Source organism: Pongo abelii, chromosome 2 (genome assembly GCF_028885655.2).
Source record: "Pongo abelii isolate AG06213 chromosome 2, NHGRI_mPonAbe1-v2.0_pri, whole genome shotgun sequence".
NCBI classification, from domain to species: domain Eukaryota; kingdom Metazoa; phylum Chordata; class Mammalia; order Primates; family Hominidae; genus Pongo; species Pongo abelii.
Window position 1 is genome coordinate 47,534,394 of NC_085928.1, and position 20,256 is coordinate 47,554,649.

A 20,256-nucleotide genomic window follows, 5' to 3' on the forward strand; every position below is an offset into this window, starting at 1 on the left:
TGAACCTTCCTTATCATGGAGCAGTTTGGAAAGAGTCTTTTTGCGGCATCTGCAAGTGGATATTTGGAGCTCTTTCAGGCCTTTGTTAGAAGCGGGAATATCTTCCCATAAAAACTGGACAGAAGCATTCTCACAAACTGCTTTGTGATGTGTGTGTTCAACTCACAGAGGTGAACCTTTCCGTTGCTAGAGCAGTTATGAAACACTCTTTTTGTAGAATCTGCAAGTGTTCATTTGGAGCGATTTGAGGCCTATGGTGGAAAAAGAAATATCTTCATATATAAACAAGGCAGAAGCATTCTCAGAAACCTCTTTATGATGTGTGCATTCCACTCAGAGAGATAAGCCTTCCTTTTGATAGAGCAGTTTTGAAACTGTATTTTTGCAGAATCTGCAAGTGGATATTTGGAGCTCTTTCATGCCTTCGTTGGAAACGGGAATTTCTTCCCATAAAAACTAAACAGAAGCGTTCTGTGAAACTGCTTTGTGTAGTATGAATCCAACTCACAGAGTTGAACACTTCCTTTGAAAGAGCAGTTTTGAAACACTCTTTTTGTAGAATCTGCAAGTGTTCGTTTGGAGCGCTTTGAGGCCTATGGAGGAAAAGGAAATATCTTCACATAAAACTCAGACAGAAGCATTCTTTGAAACTTCTTTATGATGTGTGCATTCATCTCACAGAGTTGAACCTTCCTTATCATGGAGCAGTTTGGAAAGAGTCTTTTTGCGGCATCTGCAAGTGGATATTTGGAGCTCTTTCAGGCCTTTGTTAGAAGCGGGAATATCTTCCCATAAAAACTGGACAGAAGCATTCTCACAAACTGCTTTGTGATGTGTGTGTTCAACTCACAGAGGTGAACCTTTCTTTTGCTAGAGCAGTTATGAAACACTCTTTTTGTAGAATCTGCAAGTGTTCATTTGGAGCGATTTGAGGCCTATGGTGGAAAAAGAAATATCTTCATATATAAACAAGGCAGAAGCATTCTCAGAAACCTCTTTATGATGTGTGCATTCAACTCAGAGAGATAAGCCTTCCTTTTGATAGAGCAGTTTTGAAACTGTGTTTTTGCAGAATCTGCAAGTGGATACTTGGAGCCCTTTCAGGCCTTCGTTGGAAACGGGAATATCTTCCCAAAAAAACTAAACAGAAGCGTTCTGCGAAACTGCTTTGTGTAGTATGAATGCAACTCACAGAGTTGGACACTTCCTTTCAAAGAGCTGTTTTGAAACACTCTTTTTGTAGAATCTGCAAGTGTTCATTTGGAGCGCTTTGAGGCCTAAGGTGGAAAAGGAAATATCTTCACTTATAAATCAGGCAGAAGCATTCTCAGAAACCTCTTTATGATGTGTGCATTCAACTCAGAGAGATAAGCCTTCCTTTTGATAGAGCAGTTTTGAAACTGTGTTTTTGCAGAATCTGCAAGTGGATATTTGGAGCCCTTTCAGGCCCTCGTTGGAAACGGGAATATCTTCCCAAAAGAACTAAACAGAAGCGTTCTGTGAAACTGCTTTGTGTAGTATGAATGCAACTCACAGAGTTGGACACTTCCTTTGAAAGAGCTGTTTTGAAACACTCTTTTTGTAGAATCTGCAAGTGTTCATTTGGAGCGCTTTGAGGCCTAAGGTGGAAAAGGAAATATCTTCACTTATAAATCAGGCAGAAGCATTCTCAGAAACCTCTTTATGATGTGTGCATTCAACTCGGAGAGATAAGCCTTCCTTTTGATAGAGCAGTTTTGAAACTGTGTTTTGGCAGAATCTGCAAGTGGATATTTGGAGCCCTTTCAGGCCTTCGTTGGAAACGGGAATATCTTCCCATAAAAACTAAACAGAAGCGTTCTGTGAAACTGCTTTGTGAAGGATAAATCCAACTCACAGAGTTGAACTCTTCTTTTGAAAGAGCAGTTTGGAAACACTCTTTTTGTAGTATCTACAAGTTTTCATTTGGAGAGCTTTGAGGCCTATGGTGGAAAAGGAAATATCTTCACATAAAACCTAGACAGAAGCATTCTTTGAAACTTCTTTATGATGTGTGCATTCATCTCACAGAGTTGAACCTTCCTTATCATGGAGCAGTTTGGAAAGAGTCTTTTTGCGGCATCTGCAAGTGGATATTTGGAGCTCTTTCAGGCCTTTGTTAGAAGCGGGAATATCTTCCCATAAAAACTGGACAGAAGCATTCTCACAAACTGCTTTGTGATGTGTGTGTTCAACTCACAGAGTTGAACCTTTCCTTTGCTAGAACACTTATGAAACACTCTTTTTGTAGAATCTGCAAGTGTTCATTTGGAGCGCATTGAGGCCTATGGTGGAAAAAGAAATATCTTCATATATAAACAAGGGAGAAGCATTCTCAGAAACCACTTTATGATGTGTGTATTCAACTCAGAGAGATAAGCCTTCCTTTCGATAGAGCAGTTTTGAAACTGTGTTTTTGCAGAATCTGCAAGTGGATATTTGGAGCCTTTCAGGCCTTCGTTGGAAACGGGAATATCTTCCCAAAAAAACTAAACAGAAGCGTTCTGTGAAACTGCTTTGTGTAGTATGAATCCAACTCACAGAGTTGGACACTTCCTTTGAAAGAGCTCTTTTGAAACACTCTTTTTGTAGAATCTGCAAGTGTTCATTTGGAGCGCTTTGAGGCCTATTGTGGAAAAGGAAATATCTTCACTTATAAACCAGGCAGAAGCATTCTCAGAAACCTCTTTATGATGTGTGCATTCAACTCGGAGAGATAAGCCTTCCTTTTGATAGAGCAGTTTTGAAACTGTGTTTTTGCAGAATCTGCAAGTGGATATTTGGAGCCCTTTCAGGCCTTCGTTGGAAAAGGGAATATCTTCCCATAAAAACTAAACAGAAGAGTTCTGTGAAACTGCTTTGTGTAGTATGAATCCAACTCACAGAGTTGGACACTTCCTTTGAAAGAGCTGTTTTGAAACACTCTTTTTGTAGAATCTGCAAGTGTTCATTTGGAGCGCTTTGAGGCCTATGGTGGAAAAGGAAATATCTTCACTTATAAACCAGGCAGAAGCATTCTCAGAAACCTCTTTATGATGTGTGCATTCAACTCGGAGAGATAAGCCTTCCTTTTGATAGAGCAGTTTTGAAACTGTGTTTTGGCAGAATCTGCAAGTGGATATTTGGAGCCCTTTCAGGCCTTTATTGGAAACGGGAATATCTTCCCATAAAAACTAAACAGAAGCGTTCTGTGAAACTGCTTTGTGAAGTATAAATCCAACTCACAGAGTTGAACACTTCCTTTGAAAGAGCAGTTTTGAAACACTCTTTTTGTAGAATCTGCAAGTGTTCGTTTGGAGCGCTTTGAGGCCTATGGTGGAAAAGGAAATATCTTCACATAAAACTTAGACAGAAGGATTCTTTGAAACTTCTTTATGATGTGTGCATTCATCTCACAGAGTTGAACCTTCCTTATCATGGAGCAGTTTGGAAAGAGTCTTTTTGCGGCATCTGCAAGTGGATATTTGGAGCTCTTTCAGGCCTTTGTTAGAAGCGGGAATATCTTCCCATAAAAACTGGACAGAAGAATTCTCACAAACTGCTTTGTGATGTGTGTGTTCAACTCACAGAGTTGAACCTTTCCTTTTCTAGAACACTTATGAAACACTCTTTTTGTAGAATCTGCAAGTGTTCATTTGGAGCGCATTGAGGCCTATGGTGGAAAAAGAAATATCTTCATATATAAACAAGGGAGAAGCATTCTCAGAAACCTCTTTATGATGTGTGTATTCAACTCAGAGAGATAAGCCTTCCTTTTGATAGAGCAGTTTTGAAACTGTGTTTTTGCAGAATCTGCAAGTGGATATTTGGAGCCCTTTCAGGCCTTCGTTGGAAAAGGGAATATCTTCCCAAAAAAACTAAACAGAAGCGTTCTGTGAAACTGCTTTGTGTAGTATGAATCCAACTCACAGAGTTGGACACTTCCTTTGAAAGAGCTCTTTTGAAACACTCTTTTTGTAGAATCTGCAAGTGTTCATTTGGAGCGCTTTGAGGCCTATTGTGGAAAAGGAAATATCTTCACTTATAAACCAGGCAGAAGCATTCTCAGAAACCTCTTTATGATGTGGGCATTCAACTCGGAGAGATAAGCCTTCCTTTTGATAGAGCAGTTTTGAAACTGTGTTTTTGCAGAATCTGCAAGTGGATATTTGGAGCCCTTTCAGGCCTTCGTTGGAAAAGGGAATATCTTCCCATAAAAACTAAACAGAAGAGTTCTGTGAAACTGCTTTGTGTAGTATGAATCCAACTCACAGAGTTGGACACTTCCTTTGAAAGAGCTGTTTTGAAACACTCTTTTTGTAGAATCTGCAAGTGTTCATTTGGAGCGCTTTGAGGCCTATGGTGGAAAAGGAAATATCTTCACTTATAAACCAGGCAGAAGCATTCTCAGAAACCTCTTTATGATGTGTGCATTCAACTCGGAGAGATAAGCCTTCCTTTTGATAGAGCAGTTTTGAAACTGTGTTTTGGCAGAATCTGCAAGTGGATATTTGGAGCCCTTTCAGGCCTTTGTTGGAAACGGGAATATCTTCCCATAAAAACTAAACAGAAGCGTTCTGTGAAACTGCTTTGTGAAGTATAAATCCAACTCACAGAGTTGAACACTTCTTTTGAAAGAGCAGTTTTGAAACACTCTTTTTGTAGAATCTGCAAGTGTTCGTTTGGAGCGCTTTGAGGCCTATGGTGGAAAAGGAAATATCTTCACATAAAACTTAGACAGAAGCATTCTTTGAAACTTCTTTATGATGTGTGCATTCATCTCACAGAGTTGAACCTTCCTTATCATGGAGCAGTTTGGAAAGAGTCTTTTTGCGGCATCTGCAAGTGGATATTTGGAGCTCTTTCAGGCCTTTGTTAGAAGCGGGAATATCTTCCCATAAAAACTGGACAGAAGCATTCTCACAAACTGCTTTGTGATGTGTGTGTTCAACTCACAGAGTTGAACCTTTCCTTTTCTAGAACACTTATGAAACACTCTTTTTGTAGAATCTGCAAGTGTTCATTTGGAGCGCATTGAGGCCTATGGTGGAAAAAGAAATATCTTCATATATAAACAAGGGAGAAGCATTCTCAGAAACCTCTTTATGATGTGTGTATTCAACTCAGAGAGATAAGCCTTCCTTTTGATAGAGCAGTTTTGAAACTGTGTTTTTGCAGAATCTGCAAGTGGATATTTGGAGCCCTTTCAGGCCTTCGTTGGAAAAGGGAATATCTTCCCATAAAAACTAAACAGAAGAGTTCTGTGAAACTGCTTTGTGTAGTATGAATCCAACTCACAGAGTTGGACACTTCCTTTGAAAGAGCTGTTTTGAAACACTCTTTTTGTAGAATCTGCAAGTGTTCATTTGGAGCGCTTTGAGGCCTATGGTGGAAAAGGAAATATCTTCACTTATAAACCAGGCAGAAGCATTCTCAGAAACCTCTTTATGATGTGTGCATTCGACTCGGAGAGATAAGCCTTCCTTTTGTTAGAGCAGTTTTGCAACTGTGTTTTTGCAGAATCTGCAAGTGTATATTTGGAGCCCTTTCAGGCCTTCGTTGGAAACGGGAATATCTTCCCATAAAAATTAAACAGAAGCGTTCTGTGAAACTGCTTTGTGAAGTATGAATCCAACTCACAGAGTTGAACACTTCTTTTGAAAGAGCAGTTTTGAAACACCCTTTTGTAGAATCTACAAGTGTTCATTTGGAGCGCTTTGAGGCATATGGTGGAAAAAGAAATATCGTCACATAAAACCTAGACAGAAGCATTCTTTGAAACTTCTTTATGATGTGTGCATTCAACTCACAGAGTTGAACTTTCCTTTTCATGGAGCAGTTTGGAAAGAGTCTTTTTGCAGCATCTGCAAGTGGATATTTGGAGCTCTTTCAGGCCTTTGTTAGAAGCGGGAATATCTTCCCATAAAAACTGGACAGAAGCATTCTCACAAACTGCTTTGTGATGTGTGTGTTCAACTCACAGAGGTGAACCTTTCCTTTGCTAGAGCAGTTATGAAACACTCTTTTTGTAGAATCTGCAAGTGTTCATTTGGAGCGATTTGAGGCCTATGGTGGAAAAAGAAATATCTTCATATATAAACAAGGCAGAAGCATTCTCAGAAACCTCTTTATGATGTGTGCATTCAACTCAGAGAGATAAGCCTTCCTTTTGATAGAGCAGTTTTGAAACTGTGTTTTTGCAGAATCTGCAAGTGGATATTTGGAGTCCTTTCAGGCCTTCGTTGGAAACGGGAATATCTTCCCAAAAAAACTAAACAGAAGCGTTCTGTGAAACTGCTTTGTGTAGTATGAATGCAACTCACAGAGTTGGACACTTCCTTTGAAAGAGCTGTTTTGAAACACTCTTTTTGTAGAATCTGCAAGTGTTCATTTGGAGCGCTTTGAGGCCTAAGGTGGAAAAGGAAATATCTTCACTTATAAATCAGGCAGAAGCATTCTCAGAAACCTCTTTATGATGTGTGCATTCAACTCGGAGAGATAAGCCTTCCTTTTGATAGAGCAGTTTTGAAACTGTGTTTTGGCAGAATCTGTAAGTGGATATTTGGAGCCCTTTCAGGCCTTCGTTTGAAATGGGAATATCTTCCCATAAAAACTAAACAGAAGCGTTATGTGAAACTGCTTTGTGAAGTATGAATCCAACTCACAGAGTTGAACACTTCCTTTGAAAGAGCACTTTTGAAACACTCTTTTTGTAGAATCTGCAAGTGTTCGTTTGGAGCGCTTTGAGGCCTATGGTGGAAAAGGAAATATCTTCACATAAAACCTAGACAGAAGCGTTCTTTGAAACTTCTTTATGATGTGTGCATTCATCTCACAGAGTTGAACCTTCCTTATCATGGAGCAGTTTGGAAAGAGTCTTTTTGCGGCATCTGCAAGTGGATATTTGGAGCTCTTTCAGGCCTTTGTTAGAAGCGGGAATATCTTCCCATAAAAACTGGACAGAAGCATTCTCACAAACTGCTTTGTGATGTGTGTGTTCAACTCACAGAGGTGAACCTTTCCTTTGCTAGAACACTTATGAAACACTCTTTTTGTAGAATCTGCAAGTGTTCATTTGGAGCGCATTGAGGCCTATGGTGGAAAAAGAAATATCTTCATATATAAACAAGGGAGAAGCATTCTCAGAAACCTCTTTATGATGTGTGTATTCAACTCAGAGAGATAAGCCTTCCTTTCGATAGAGCAGTTTTGAAACTGTGTTTTTGCAGAATCTGCAAGTGGATATTTGGAGCCTTTCAGGCCTTCGTTGGAAACGGGAATATCTTCCCAAAAAAACTAAACAGAAGCGTTCTGTGAAACTGCTTTGTGTAGTATGAATCCAACTCACAGAGTTGGACACTTCCTTTGAAAGAGCTCTTTTGAAACACTCTTTTTGTAGAATCTGCAAGTGTTCATTTGGAGCGCTTTGAGGCCTATTGTGGAAAAGGAAATATCTTCACTTATAAACCAGGCAGAAGCATTCTCAGAAACCTCTTTATGATGTGGGCATTCAACTCGGAGAGATAAGCCTTCCTTTTGATAGAGCAGTTTTGAAACTGTGTTTTTGCAGAATCTGCAAGTGGATATTTGGAGCCCTTTCAGGCCTTCGTTGGAAAAGGGAATATCTTCCCATAAAAACTAAACAGAAGAGTTCTGTGAAACTGCTTTGTGTAGTATGAATCCAACTCACAGAGTTGGACACTTCCTTTGAAAGAGCTGTTTTGAAACACTCTTTTTGTAGAATCTGCAAGTGTTCATTTGGAGCGCTTTGAGGCCTATGGTGGAAAAGGAAATATCTTCACTTATAAACCAGGCAGAAGCATTCTCAGAAACCTCTTTATGATGTGTGCATTCAACTCGGAGAGATAAGCCTTCCTTTTGATAGAGCAGTTTTGAAACTGTGTTTTGGCAGAATCTGCAAGTGGATATTTGGAGCCCTTTCAGGCCTTTGTTGGAAACGGGAATATCTTCCCATAAAAACTAAACAGAAGCGTTCTGTGAAACTGCTTTGTGAAGTATAAATCCAACTCACAGAGTTGAACACTTCCTTTGAAAGAGCAGTTTTGAAACACTCTTTTTGTAGAATCTGCAAGTGTTCGTTTGGAGCGCTTTGAGGCCTATGGTGGAAAAGGAAATATCTTCACATAAAACTTAGACAGAAGCATTCTTTGAAACTTCTTTATGATGTGTGCATTCATCTCACAGAGTTGAACCTTCCTTATCATGGAGCAGTTTGGAAAGAGTCTTTTTGCGGCATCTGCAAGTGGATATTTGGAGCTCTTTCAGGCCTTTGTTAGAAGCGGGAATATCTTCCCATAAAAACTGGACAGAAGCATTCTCACAAACTGCTTTGTGATGTGTGTGTTCAACTCACAGAGTTGAACCTTTCCTTTTCTAGAACACTTATGAAACACTCTTTTTGTAGAATCTGCAAGTGTTCATTTGGAGCGCATTGAGGCCTATGGTGGAAAAAGAAATATCTTCATATATAAACAAGGGAGAAGCATTCTCAGAAACCTCTTTATGATGTGTGTGTTCAACTCAGAGAGATAAGCCTTCCTTTTGATAGAGCAGTTTTGAAACTGTGTTTTTGCAGAATCTGCAAGTGGATATTTGGAGCCCTTTCAGGCCTTCGTTGGAAAAGGGAATATCTTCCCATAAAAACTAAACAGAAGAGTTCTGTGAAACTGCTTTGTGTAGTATGAATCCAACTCACAGAGTTGGACACTTCCTTTGAAAGAGCTGTTTTGAAACACTCTTTTTGTAGAATCTGCAAGTGTTCATTTGGAGCGCTTTGAGGCCTATGGTGGAAAAGGAAATATCTTCACTTATAAACCAGGCAGAAGCATTCTCAGAAACCTCTTTATGATGTGTGCATTCGACTCGGAGAGTTAAGCCTTCCTTTTGTTAGAGCAGTTTTGCAACTGTGTTTTTGCAGAATCTGCAAGTGTTTATTTGGAGCCCTTTCAGGCGTTCGTTGGAAACGGGAATATCTTCCCATAAAAATTAAACAGAAGCGTTCTGTGAAACTGCTTTGTGAAGTATGAATCCAACTCACAGAGTTGAACACTTCTTTTGAAAGAGCAGTTTTGAAACACCCTTTTGTAGAATCTACAAGTGTTCATTTGGAGCGCTTTGAGGCATATGGTGGAAAAAGAAATATCGTCACATAAAACCTAGACAGAAGCATTCTTTGAAACTTCTTTATGATGTGTGCATTCAACTCACAGAGTTGAACTTTCCTTTTCATGGAGCAGTTTGGAAAGAGTCTTTTTGCAGCATCTGCAAGTGGATATTTGGAGCTCTTTCAGGCCTTTGTTAGAAGCGGGAATATCTTCCCATAAAAACTGGACAGAAGCATTCTCACAAACTGCTTTGTGATGTGTGTGTTCAACTCACAGAGGTGAACCTTTCCTTTGCTAGAGCAGTTATGAAACACTCTTTTTGTAGAATCTGCAAGTGTTCATTTGGAGCGATTTGAGGCCTATGGTGGAAAAAGAAATATCTTCATATATAAACAAGGCAGAAGCATTCTCAGAAACCTCTTTATGATGTGTGCATTCAACTCAGAGAGATAAGCCTTCCTTTTGATAGAGCAGTTTTGAAACTGTGTTTTTGCAGAATCTGCAAGTGGATATTTGGAGTCCTTTCAGGCCTTCGTTGGAAACGGGAATATCTTCCCAAAAAAACTAAACAGAGGCGTTCTGTGAAACTGCTTTGTGTAGTATGAATGCAACTCACAGAGTTGGACACTTCCTTTGAAAGAGCTGTTTTGAAACACTCTTTTTGTAGAATCTGCAAGTGTTCATTTGGAGCGCTTTGAGGCCTAAGGTGGAAAAGGAAATATCTTCACTTATAAATCAGGCAGAAGCATTCTCAGAAACCTCTTTATGATGTGTGCATTCAACTCGGAGAGATAAGCCTTCCTTTTGATAGAGCAGTTTTGAAACTGTGTTTTGGCAGAATCTGCAAGTGGATATTTGGAGCCCTTTCAGGCCTTCGTTTGAAATGGGAATATCTTCCCATAAAAACTAAACAGAAGCGTTCTGTGAAACTGCTTTGTGAAGTATGAATCCAACTCACAGAGTTGAACACTTCCTTTGAAAGAGCACTTTTGAAACACTCTTTTTGTAGAATCTGCAAGTGTTCGTTTGGAGCGCTTTGAGGCCTATGGTGGAAAAGGAAATATCTTCACATAAAACCTAGACAGAAGCATTCTTTGAAACTTCTTTATGATGTGTGCATTCATCTCACAGAGTTGAACCTTCCTTATCATGGAGCAGTTTGGAAAGAGTCTTTTTGCGGCATCTGCAAGTGGATATTTGGAGCTCTTTCAGGCCTTTGTTAGAAGCGGGAATATCTTCCCATAAAAACTGGACAGAAGCATTCTCACAAACTGCTTTGTGATGTGTGTGTTCAACTCACAGAGCTGAACCTTTCCTTTGCTAGAACACTTATGAAACACTCTTTTTGTAGAATCTGCAAGTGTTCATTTGGAGCGCATTGAGGCCTATGGTGGAAAAAGAAATATCTTCATATATAAACAAGGGAGAAGCATTCTCAGAAACCTCTTTATGATGTGTGTATTCAACTCAGAGAGATAAGCCTTCCTTTCGATAGAGCAGTTTTGAAACTGTGTTTTTGCAGAATCTGCAAGTGGATATTTGGAGCCTTTCAGGCCTTCGTTGGAAACGGGAATATCTTCCCAAAAAAACTAAACAGAAGCGTTCTGTGAAACTGCTTTGTGTAGTATGAATCCAACTCACAGAGTTGGACACTTCCTTTGAAAGAGCTCTTTTGAAACACTCTTTTTGTAGAATCTGCAAGTGTTCATTTGGAGCGCTTTGAGGCCTATTGTGGAAAAGGAAATATCTTCACTTATAAACCAGGCAGAAGCATTCTCAGAAACCTCTTTATGATGTGGGCATTCAACCCGGAGAGATAAGCCTTCCTTTTGATAGGGCAGTTTTGAAACTGTGTTTTTGCAGAATCTGCAAGTGGATATTTGGAGCCCTTTCAGGCCTTCGTTGGAAAAGGGAATATCTTCCCATAAAAACTAAACAGAAGAGTTCTGTGAAACTGCTTTGTGTAGTATGAATCCAACTCACAGAGTTGGACACTTCCTTTGAAAGAGCTGTTTTGAAACACTCTTTTTGTAAAATCTGCAAGTGTTCATTTGGAGCGCTTTGAGGCCTATGGTGGAAAAGGAAATATCTTCACTTATAAACCAGGCAGAAGCATTCTCAGAAACCTCTTTATGATGTGTGCATTCAACTCGGAGAGATAAGCCTTCCTTTTGATAGAGCAGTTTTGAAACTGTGTTTTGGCAGAATCTGCAAGTGGATATTTGGAGCCCTTTCAGGCCTTTGTTGGAAACGGGAATATCTTCCCATAAAAACTAAACAGAAGCGTTCTGTGAAACTGCTTTGTGAAGTATAAATCCAAATCACAGAGTTGAACACTTCTTGTGAAAGAGCAGTTTTGAAACACTCTTTTTGTAGAATCTGCAAGTGTTCATTTGGAGCGCTTTGAGGCCTATGGTGGAAAAGGAAATATCTTCACATAAAACCTAGACAGAAGCATTCTTTGAAACTTCTTTATGATGTGTGCATTCATCTCACAGAGTTGAACCTTCTTTTTCATGGAGCAATTTGGAAAGAGTCTTTTTGCAGCATCTGCAAGTGGATATTTGGAGCTCTTTCAGGCCTTTGTTAGAAGCGGGAATATCTTCCCATAAAAACTGGACAGAAGCATTCTCACAAACTGCTTTGTGATGTGTGTGTTCAACTCACAGAGGTGAACCTTTCCTTTGCTAGAGCAGTTATGAAACACTCTTTTTGTAGAATCTGCAAGTGTTCATTTGGAGCGATTTGAGGCCTATGGTGGAAAAAGAAATATCTTCATATATAAACAAGGCAGAAGCATTCTCAGAAACCTCTTTATGATGTGTGCATTCAACTCAGAGAGATAAGCCTTCCTTTTGATAGAGCAGTTTTGAAACTGTATTTTTGCAGAATCTGCAAGTGGATATTTGGAGCTCTTTCATGCCTTCGTTGGAAACGGGAATTTCTTCCCATAAAAACTAAACAGAAGGGTTCTGTGAAGCTGCTTTGTGTAGTATGAATCCAACTCACAGAGTTGAACACTTCCTTTGAAAGAGCAGTTTTGAAACACTCTTTTTGTAGAATCTGCAAGTGTTCATTTGGAGCGCTTTGAGGCCTATGGTGGAAAAGGAAATATCTTCACATAAAACTTAGACAGAAGCATTCTTTGAAACTTCTTTATGATGTGTGCATTCATCTCACAGAGTTGAACCTTCCTTATCATGGAGCAGTTTGGAAAGAGTCTTTTTGCGGCATCTGCAAGTGGATATTTGGAGCTCTTTCAGGCCTTTGTTAGAAGCGGGAATATCTTCCCATAAAAACTGGACAGAAGCATTCTCACAAACTGCTTTGTGATGTGTGTGTTCAACTCACAGAGTTGAACCTTTCCTTTTCTAGAACACTTATGAAACACTCTTTTTGTAGAATCTGCAAGTGTTCATTTGGAGCGCATTGAGGCCTATTGTGGAAAAAGAAATATCTTCATATATAAACAAGGGAGAAGCATTCTCAGAAACCTCTTTATGATGTGTGTATTCAACTCAGAGAGATAAGCCTTCCTTTTGATAGAGCAGTTTTGAAACTGTGTTTTTGCAGAATCTGCAAGTGGATATTTGGAGCCCTTTCAGGCCTTCGTTGGAAAAGGGAATATCTTCCCATAAAAACTAAACAGAAGAGTTCTGTGAAACTGCTTTGTGTAGTATGAATCCAACTCACAGAGTTGGACACTTCCTTTGAAAGAGCTGTTTTGAAACACTCTTTTTGTAGAATCTGCAAGTGTTCATTTGGAGCGCTTTGAGGCCTATGGTGGAAAAGGAAATATCTTCACGTATAAACCAGGCAGAAGCATTCTCAGAAACGTCTTTATGATGTGTGCATTCGACTCGGAGAGATAAGCCTTCCTTTTGTTAGAGCAGTTTTGCAACTGTGTTTTTGCAGAATCTGCAAGTGTATATTTGGAGCCCTTTCAGGCCTTCGTTGGAAACGGGAATATCTTCCCATAAAAATTAAACAGAAGCGTTCTGTGAAACTGCTTTGTGAAGTATGAATCCAACTCACAGAGTTGAACACTTCCTTTGAAAGAGCAGTTTTGAAACACTCTTTTTGTAGAAACTGCAATTGTTCGTTTGGAGCGGTTTGAGGCCTATGGTGGAAAAGGAAATATTTTCACATAAAACCTAGACAGAAGCATTCTTTGAAACTTCTTTATGATGTGTGCATTCATCTCACAGAGTTGAACCTTCTTTTTCATGGAGCAATTTGGAAAGAGTCTTTTTGCAGCATCTGCAAGTGGATATTTGGAGCTCTTTCAGGCCTTTGTTAGAAGCGGGAATATCTTCCATAAAAACTGGACAGAAGCATTCTCACAAACTACTTTGTGATGTGTGTGTTCAACTCACAGAGGTGAACCTTTCCTTTGCTAGAGCAGTTATGAAACACTCTTTTTGTAGAATCTGCAAGTGTTCATTTGGAGCGATTTGACGCCTATGGTGGAAAAAGAAATATCTTCATATATAAACAAGGCAGAAGCATTCTAAGAAACCTCTTTATGATGTGTGCATTCAACTCAGAGAGATAAGCCTTCCTTTTGATAGAGAAGTTTTGAAACTGAATTTTTGCAGAATCTGAAAGTGGATACTTGGAGCCCTTTCATGGCTTCGTTGGAAACGGGAATTTCTTCCCATAAAAACTAAACAGAAGCGTTCTGTGAAACTGCTTTGTGTAGTATGAATCCAACTCACAGAGTTGAACACTTCCTTTGAAAGAACAGTTTTGAAACACTCTTTTTGTAGAATCTGCAAGTGTTCGTTTGGAGCGCTTTGAGGCCTATGGTGGAAAAGGAAATATCTTCACTTATAAACCAGGCAGAAGCATTCTCAGAAACCTCTTTATGATGTGTGCATTCGACTCGGAGAGATAAGCCTTCCTTTTGTTAGAGCAGTTTTGCAACTGTGTTTTTGCAGAATCTGCAAGTGTATATTTGGAGCCCTTTCAGGCCTTCGTTGGAAACGGGAATATCTTCCCATAAAAACTAAACAGAAGCGTTCTGTGAAACTGCTTTGTGAAGTATAAATCCAACTCACAGAGTTGAACACTTCTTTTGAAAGAGCAGTTTGGAAACACTCTTTTTGTAGAATCTACAAGTGTTCATTTGGAGCGCTTTGAGGCCTATGGTGGAAAAGGAAATATCTTCACATAAAACCTAGACAGAAGCATTCTTTGAAACTTCTTTATGATGTGTGCATTGAACTCACAGAGTTGAACCTTCTTTTTCATGGAGAAATTTGGAAAGAGTCTTTTTGCAGCATTTGCAAGTGGATATTTGGAGCTCTTTCAGGCCTTTGTTAGAAGCGGGAATATCTTCCCATAAAAACTGGACAGAAGCATTCTCACAAACTGCTTTGTGATGTGTGTGTTCAACTCACAGAGGTGAAACTTTCCTTTGCTAGAGCAGTTATGAAACACTCTTTTTGTAGAATCTGCAAGTGTTCATTTGGAGCGATTTGAGGCCTATGGTGGAAAAAGAAATATCTTCATATATAAACAAGGCAGAAGCATTCTCAGAAACCTCTTTATGATGTGTGCATTCAACTCAGAGAGATAAGCCTTCCTTTTGATAGAGAAGTTTTGAAACTGAATTTTTGCAAAATCTGCAAGTGGATATTTGGAGCCCTTTCATGCCTTCGTTGGAAACGGGAATTTCTTCCCATAAAGACTAAACAGAAGCGTGCTGTGAAACTGCTTTGTGTAGTATGAATCCAACTCACAGAGTTGAACACTTCCTTTGAAAGAGCTGTTTTGAAACACTCTTTTTGTAGAATCTGCAAGTGTTCATTTGGAGCGCATTGTGGCCTACGGTGGAAAACGAAATATCTTCACTTATAAACCAGGCAGAAGCATTCTCAGAAACCTCTTTATGATGTGTGTATTCAACTCAGAGAGATAAGCCTTCGTTTCGATAGAGCAGTTTTGAAACTGTGTTTTTGCAGAATCTGCAAGTGGATATTTGGAGCCCTTTCAGGCCTTCGTTGGAAACGGGAATATCTTCCCAAAAAAACTAAACAGAAGCGTTCTGTGAAACTGCTTTGTGTAGTATGAATCCAACTCACAGAGTTGGACACTTCCTTTGAAAGAGCTCTTTCGAAACACTCTTTTTGTAGAATCTGCAAGTGTTCATTTGGAGCGCTTTGAGGCCTATGGTGGAAAAGGAAATATCTTCACTTATAAACCAGGCAGAAGAATTCTCAGAAACCTCTTTATGATGTGTGCATTCAACTCGGAGAGATAAGCCTTCCTTTTGATAGAGCAGTTTTGAAACTGTGTTTTGGCAGAATCTGCAAGTGGATATTTGGAGCCCTTTAAGGCCTTCGTTGGAAACGGGAATATCTTCCCATAAAAACTAAACAGAAGCGTTCTGTGAAACTGCTTTGTGAAGTATGAATCCAACTCACAGAGTTGAACACTTCCTTTGAAAGAGCAGTTTTGAAACACTCTTTTTGTAGAATCTGCAAGTGTTCGTTTGGAGCGCTTTGAGGCCTATGGTGGAAAAGGAAATATCTTCACATAAAACCTAGACAGAAGCATTCTTTGAAACTTCTTTATGATGTGTGCATTCATCTCACAGAGTTGAACCATCCTTATCATGGAGCAGTTTGGAAAGAGTCTTTTTGCGGCATCTGCAAGTGGATATTTGGAGCTCTTTCAGGACTTTGTTAGAAGCGGGAATATCTTCCCATAAAAACTGGACAGAAGCATTCTCACAAACTGCTTTGTGATGTGTGTGTTCAACTCACAGAGTTGAACCTTTCCTTTGCTAGAACACATATGAAACACTCTTTTTGTAGAATCTGCAAGTGTTCATTTGGAGCGCATTGAGGCCTATGGTGGAAAAAGAAATATCTTCATATATAAACAAGGCAGATGCATTCTCAGAAACCTCTTTATGATGTGTGCATTCAACTCAGAGAGATAAGCCTTCCTTTTGATAGAGCAGTTTTGAAACTGTGTTTTTGCAGAATCTGCAAGTGGATATTTGGAGCCCTTTCAGGCCTTCGTTGGAAACGGGAATATCTTCCCAAAAAAACTAAACAGAAGCGTTCTGTGAAACTGCTTTGTGTAGTATGAATGCAACTCAGAGAGTTGGACACTTCCTTTGAAAGAGCTGTTTTGAAACACTCTTTTTGTAGAATCTGCAAGTGTTCATTTGGAGCGCTTTGAGGCCTAAGGTGGAAAAGGAAATATCTTCACTTATAAATCAGGCAGAAGCATTCTCAGAAACCTCTTTATGATGTGTGCATTCAACTCGGAGAGGTAAGCCTTCCTTTTGATAGAGCAGTTTTGAAACTGTGTTTTGGCAGAATCTGCAAGTGGATATTTGGAGCCCTTTCAGGCCTTCGTTGGAAACGGGAATATCTTCCCAAAAAAACTAAACAGAAGCGTTCTGTGAAACTGCTTTGTGTAGTATGAATCCAACTCACAGAGTTGAACACTTCCTTTGAAAGAGCTGTTTTGAAACACTCTTTTTGTAGAATCTGCAAGTGTTCATTTGGAGCGCTTTGAGGCCTATGGTGGAAAAGGAAATATCTTCACTTATAAACCAGGCAGAAGCATTCTCAGAAACCTCTTTATGATGTGTGCATTCAACTCGGAGAGATAAGCCTTCCTTTTGATAGAGCAGTTTTGAAACTGTGTTTTTGCAGAATCTGCAAGTGGATATTTGGAGCCCTTTCAGGCCTTCGTTGGAAACGGGAATATCTTCCCATAAAAACTAAACAGAAGCGTTCTGTGAAACTGCTTTGTGAAGTATAAATCCAACTCACAGAGTTGAACACTTCTTTTGAAAGAGCAGTTTGGAAACACTCTTTTTGTAGAATCTACAAGTGTTCATTTGGAGCGCTTTGAGGCCTATGGTGGAAAAGGAAATATCTTCACATAAAACCTAGACAGAAGCATTCTTTGAAACTTCTTTATGATGTGTGCATTGAACTCACAGATTTGAACCTTCTTTTTCATGGAGCAATTTGGAAAGAGTCTTTTTGCAGCATTTGCAAGTGGATATTTGGAGCTCTTTCAGGCCTTTGTTAGAAGCGGGAATATCTTCCCATAAAAACTGGACAGAAGCATTCTCACAAACTGCTTTGTGATGTGTGTGTTCAACTCACAGAGGTGAAACTTTCCTTTGCTAGAGCAGTTATGAAACACTCTTTTTGTAGAATCTGCAAGTGTTCATTTGGAGCGATTTGAGGCCTATGGTGGAAAAAGAAATATCTTCATATATAAACAAGGCAGAAGCATTCTCAGAAACCTCTTTATGATGTGTGCATTCAACTCAGAGAGATAAGCCTTCCTTTTGATAGAGAAGTTTTGAAACTGAATTTTTGCAGAATCTGCAAGTGGATATTTGGAGCCCTTTCATGCCTTCGTTGGAAACGGGAATTTCTTCCCATAAAAACTAAACAGAAGCGTTCTGTGAAACTGCTTTGTGTAGTATGAATCCAACTCACAGAGTTGAACACTTCCTTTGAAAGAGCTGTTTTGAAACACTCTTTTTGTAGAATCTGCAAGTGTTCATTTGGAGCGCATTGAGGCCTACGGTGGAAAACGAAATATCTTCACTTATAAACCAGGCAGAAGCATTCTCAGAAACCTCTTTATGATGTGTGTATTCAACTCAGAGAGATAAGCCTTCGTTTCGATAGAGCAGTTTTGAAACTGTGTTTTTGCAGAATCTGCAAGTGGATATTTGGAGCCCTTTCAGGCCTTCGTTGGAAACGGGAATATCTTCCCAAAAAAACTAAACAGAAGCGTTCTGTGAAACTGCTTTGTGTAGTATGAATCCAACTCACAGAGTTGGACACTTCCTTTGAAAGAGCTCTTTTGAAACACTCTTTTTGTAGAATCTGCAAGTGTTCATTTGGAGCGCTTTGAGGCCTATGGTGGAAAAGGAAATATCTTCACTTATAAACCAGGCAGAAGCATTCTCAGAAACCTCTTTATGATGTGTGCATTCAACTCGGAGAGATAAGCCTTCCTTTTGATAGAGCAGTTTTGAAACTGTGTTTTGGCAGAATCTGCAAGTGGATATTTGGAGCCCTTTAAGGCCTTCGTTGGAAACGGGAATATCTTCCCATAAAAACTAAACAGAAGCGTTCTGTGAAACTGCTTTGTGAAGTATGAATCCAACTCACAGAGTTGAACACTTCCTTTGAAAGAGCAGTTTTGAAACACTCTTTTTGTAGAATCTGCAAGTGTTCGTTTGGAGCGCTTTGAGGCCTATGGTGGAAAAGGAAATATCTTCACATAAAACCTAGACAGAAGCATTCTTTGAAACTTCTTTATGATGTGTGCATTCATCTCACAGAGTTGAACCATCCTTATCATGGAGCAGTTTGGAAAGAGTCTTTTTGCGGCATCTGCAAGTGGATATTTGGAGCTCTTTCAGGACTTTGTTAGAAGCGGGAATATCTTCCCATAAAAACTGGACAGAAGCATTCTCACAAACTGCTTTGTGATGTGGGTGTTCAACTCACAGAGTTGAACCTTTCCTTTGCTAGAACACATACGAAACACTCTTTTTGTAGAATCTGCAAGTGTTCATTTGGAGCGCATTGAGGACTATGGTGGAAAAAGAAATATCTTCATATATAAACAAGGCAGAAGCATTCTCAGAAACCTCTTTATGATGTGTGCATTCAACTCAGAGAGATAAGCCTTCCTTTTGATAGAGCAGTTTTGAAACTGTGTTTTTGCAGAATCTGCAAGTGGATATTTGGAGCCCTTTCAGGCCTTCGTTGGAAACGGGAATATCTTCCCAAAAAAACTAAACAGAAGCGTTCTGTGAAACTGCTTTGTGTAGTATGAATGCAACTCAGAGAGTTGGACACTTCCTTTGAAAGAGCTGTTTTGAAACACTCTTTTTGTAGAATCTGCAAGTGTTCATTTGGAGCGCTTTGAGGCCTAAGGTGGAAAAGGAAATATCCTCACTTATAAATCAGGCAGAAGCATTCTCAGAAACCTCTTTATGATGTGTGCATTCAACTCGGAGAGATAAGCCTTCCTTTTGATAGAGCAGTTTTGAAACTGTGTTTTGGCAGAATCTGCAAGTGGATATTTGGAGCCCTTTCAGGCCTTCGTTGGAAACGGGAATATCTTCCCATAAAAACTAAACAGAAGCGTTCTGTGAAACTGCTTTGTGAAGTATGAATCCAACTCACAGAGTTGAACACTTCCTTTGAAAGAGCAGTTTTGAAACACTCTTTTTGTAGAATCTGCAAGTGTTCGTTTGGAGCGCTTTGAGGCCTATGGTGGAAAAGGAAATATCTTCACATAAAACCTAGACAGAAGCATTCTTTGAAACTTCTTTATGATGTGTGCACTCATCTCACAGAGTTGAACCTTCCTTATCATGGAGCAGTTTGGAAAGAGTCTTTTTGCAGCATCTGCAAGTGGATATTTGGAGCTCTTTCAGGCCTTTGTTAGAAGCGGGAATATCTTCCCATAAAAACTGGACAGAAGCATTCTCACAAACTGCTTTGTGATGTGTGTGTTCAACTCACAGAGTTGAACCTTTCCTTTGCTAGAACACATATGAAACACTCTTTTTGTAGAATCTGCAAGTGTTCATTTGGAGCGCATTGAGGACTATAGTGGAAAAAGAAATATCTTCATATATAAACAAGGCAGAAGCATTCTCAGAAACCTCTTTATGATGTGTGCATTCAACTCAGAGAGATAAGCCTTCCTTTTGATAGAGCAGTTTTGAAACTGTGTTTTTGCAGAATCTGCAAGTGGATATTTGGAGCCCTTTCAGGCCTTCGTTGGAAACGGGAATATCTTCCCAAAAAAACTAAACAGAAGCGTTCTGTGAAACTGCTTTGTGTAGTATGAATGCAACTCAGAGAGTTGGACACTTCCTTTGAAAGAGCTGTTTTGAAACACTCTTTTTGTAGAATCTGCAAGTGTTCATTTGGAGCGCTTTGAGGCCTAAGGTGGAAAAGGAAATATCCTCACTTATAAATCAGGCAGAAGCATTCTCAGAAACCTCTTTATGATGTGTGCATTCAACTCGGAGAGATAAGCCTTCCTTTTGATAGAGCAGTTTTGAAACTGTGTTTTGGCAGAATCTGCAAGTGGATATTTGGAGCCCTTTCAGGCCTTC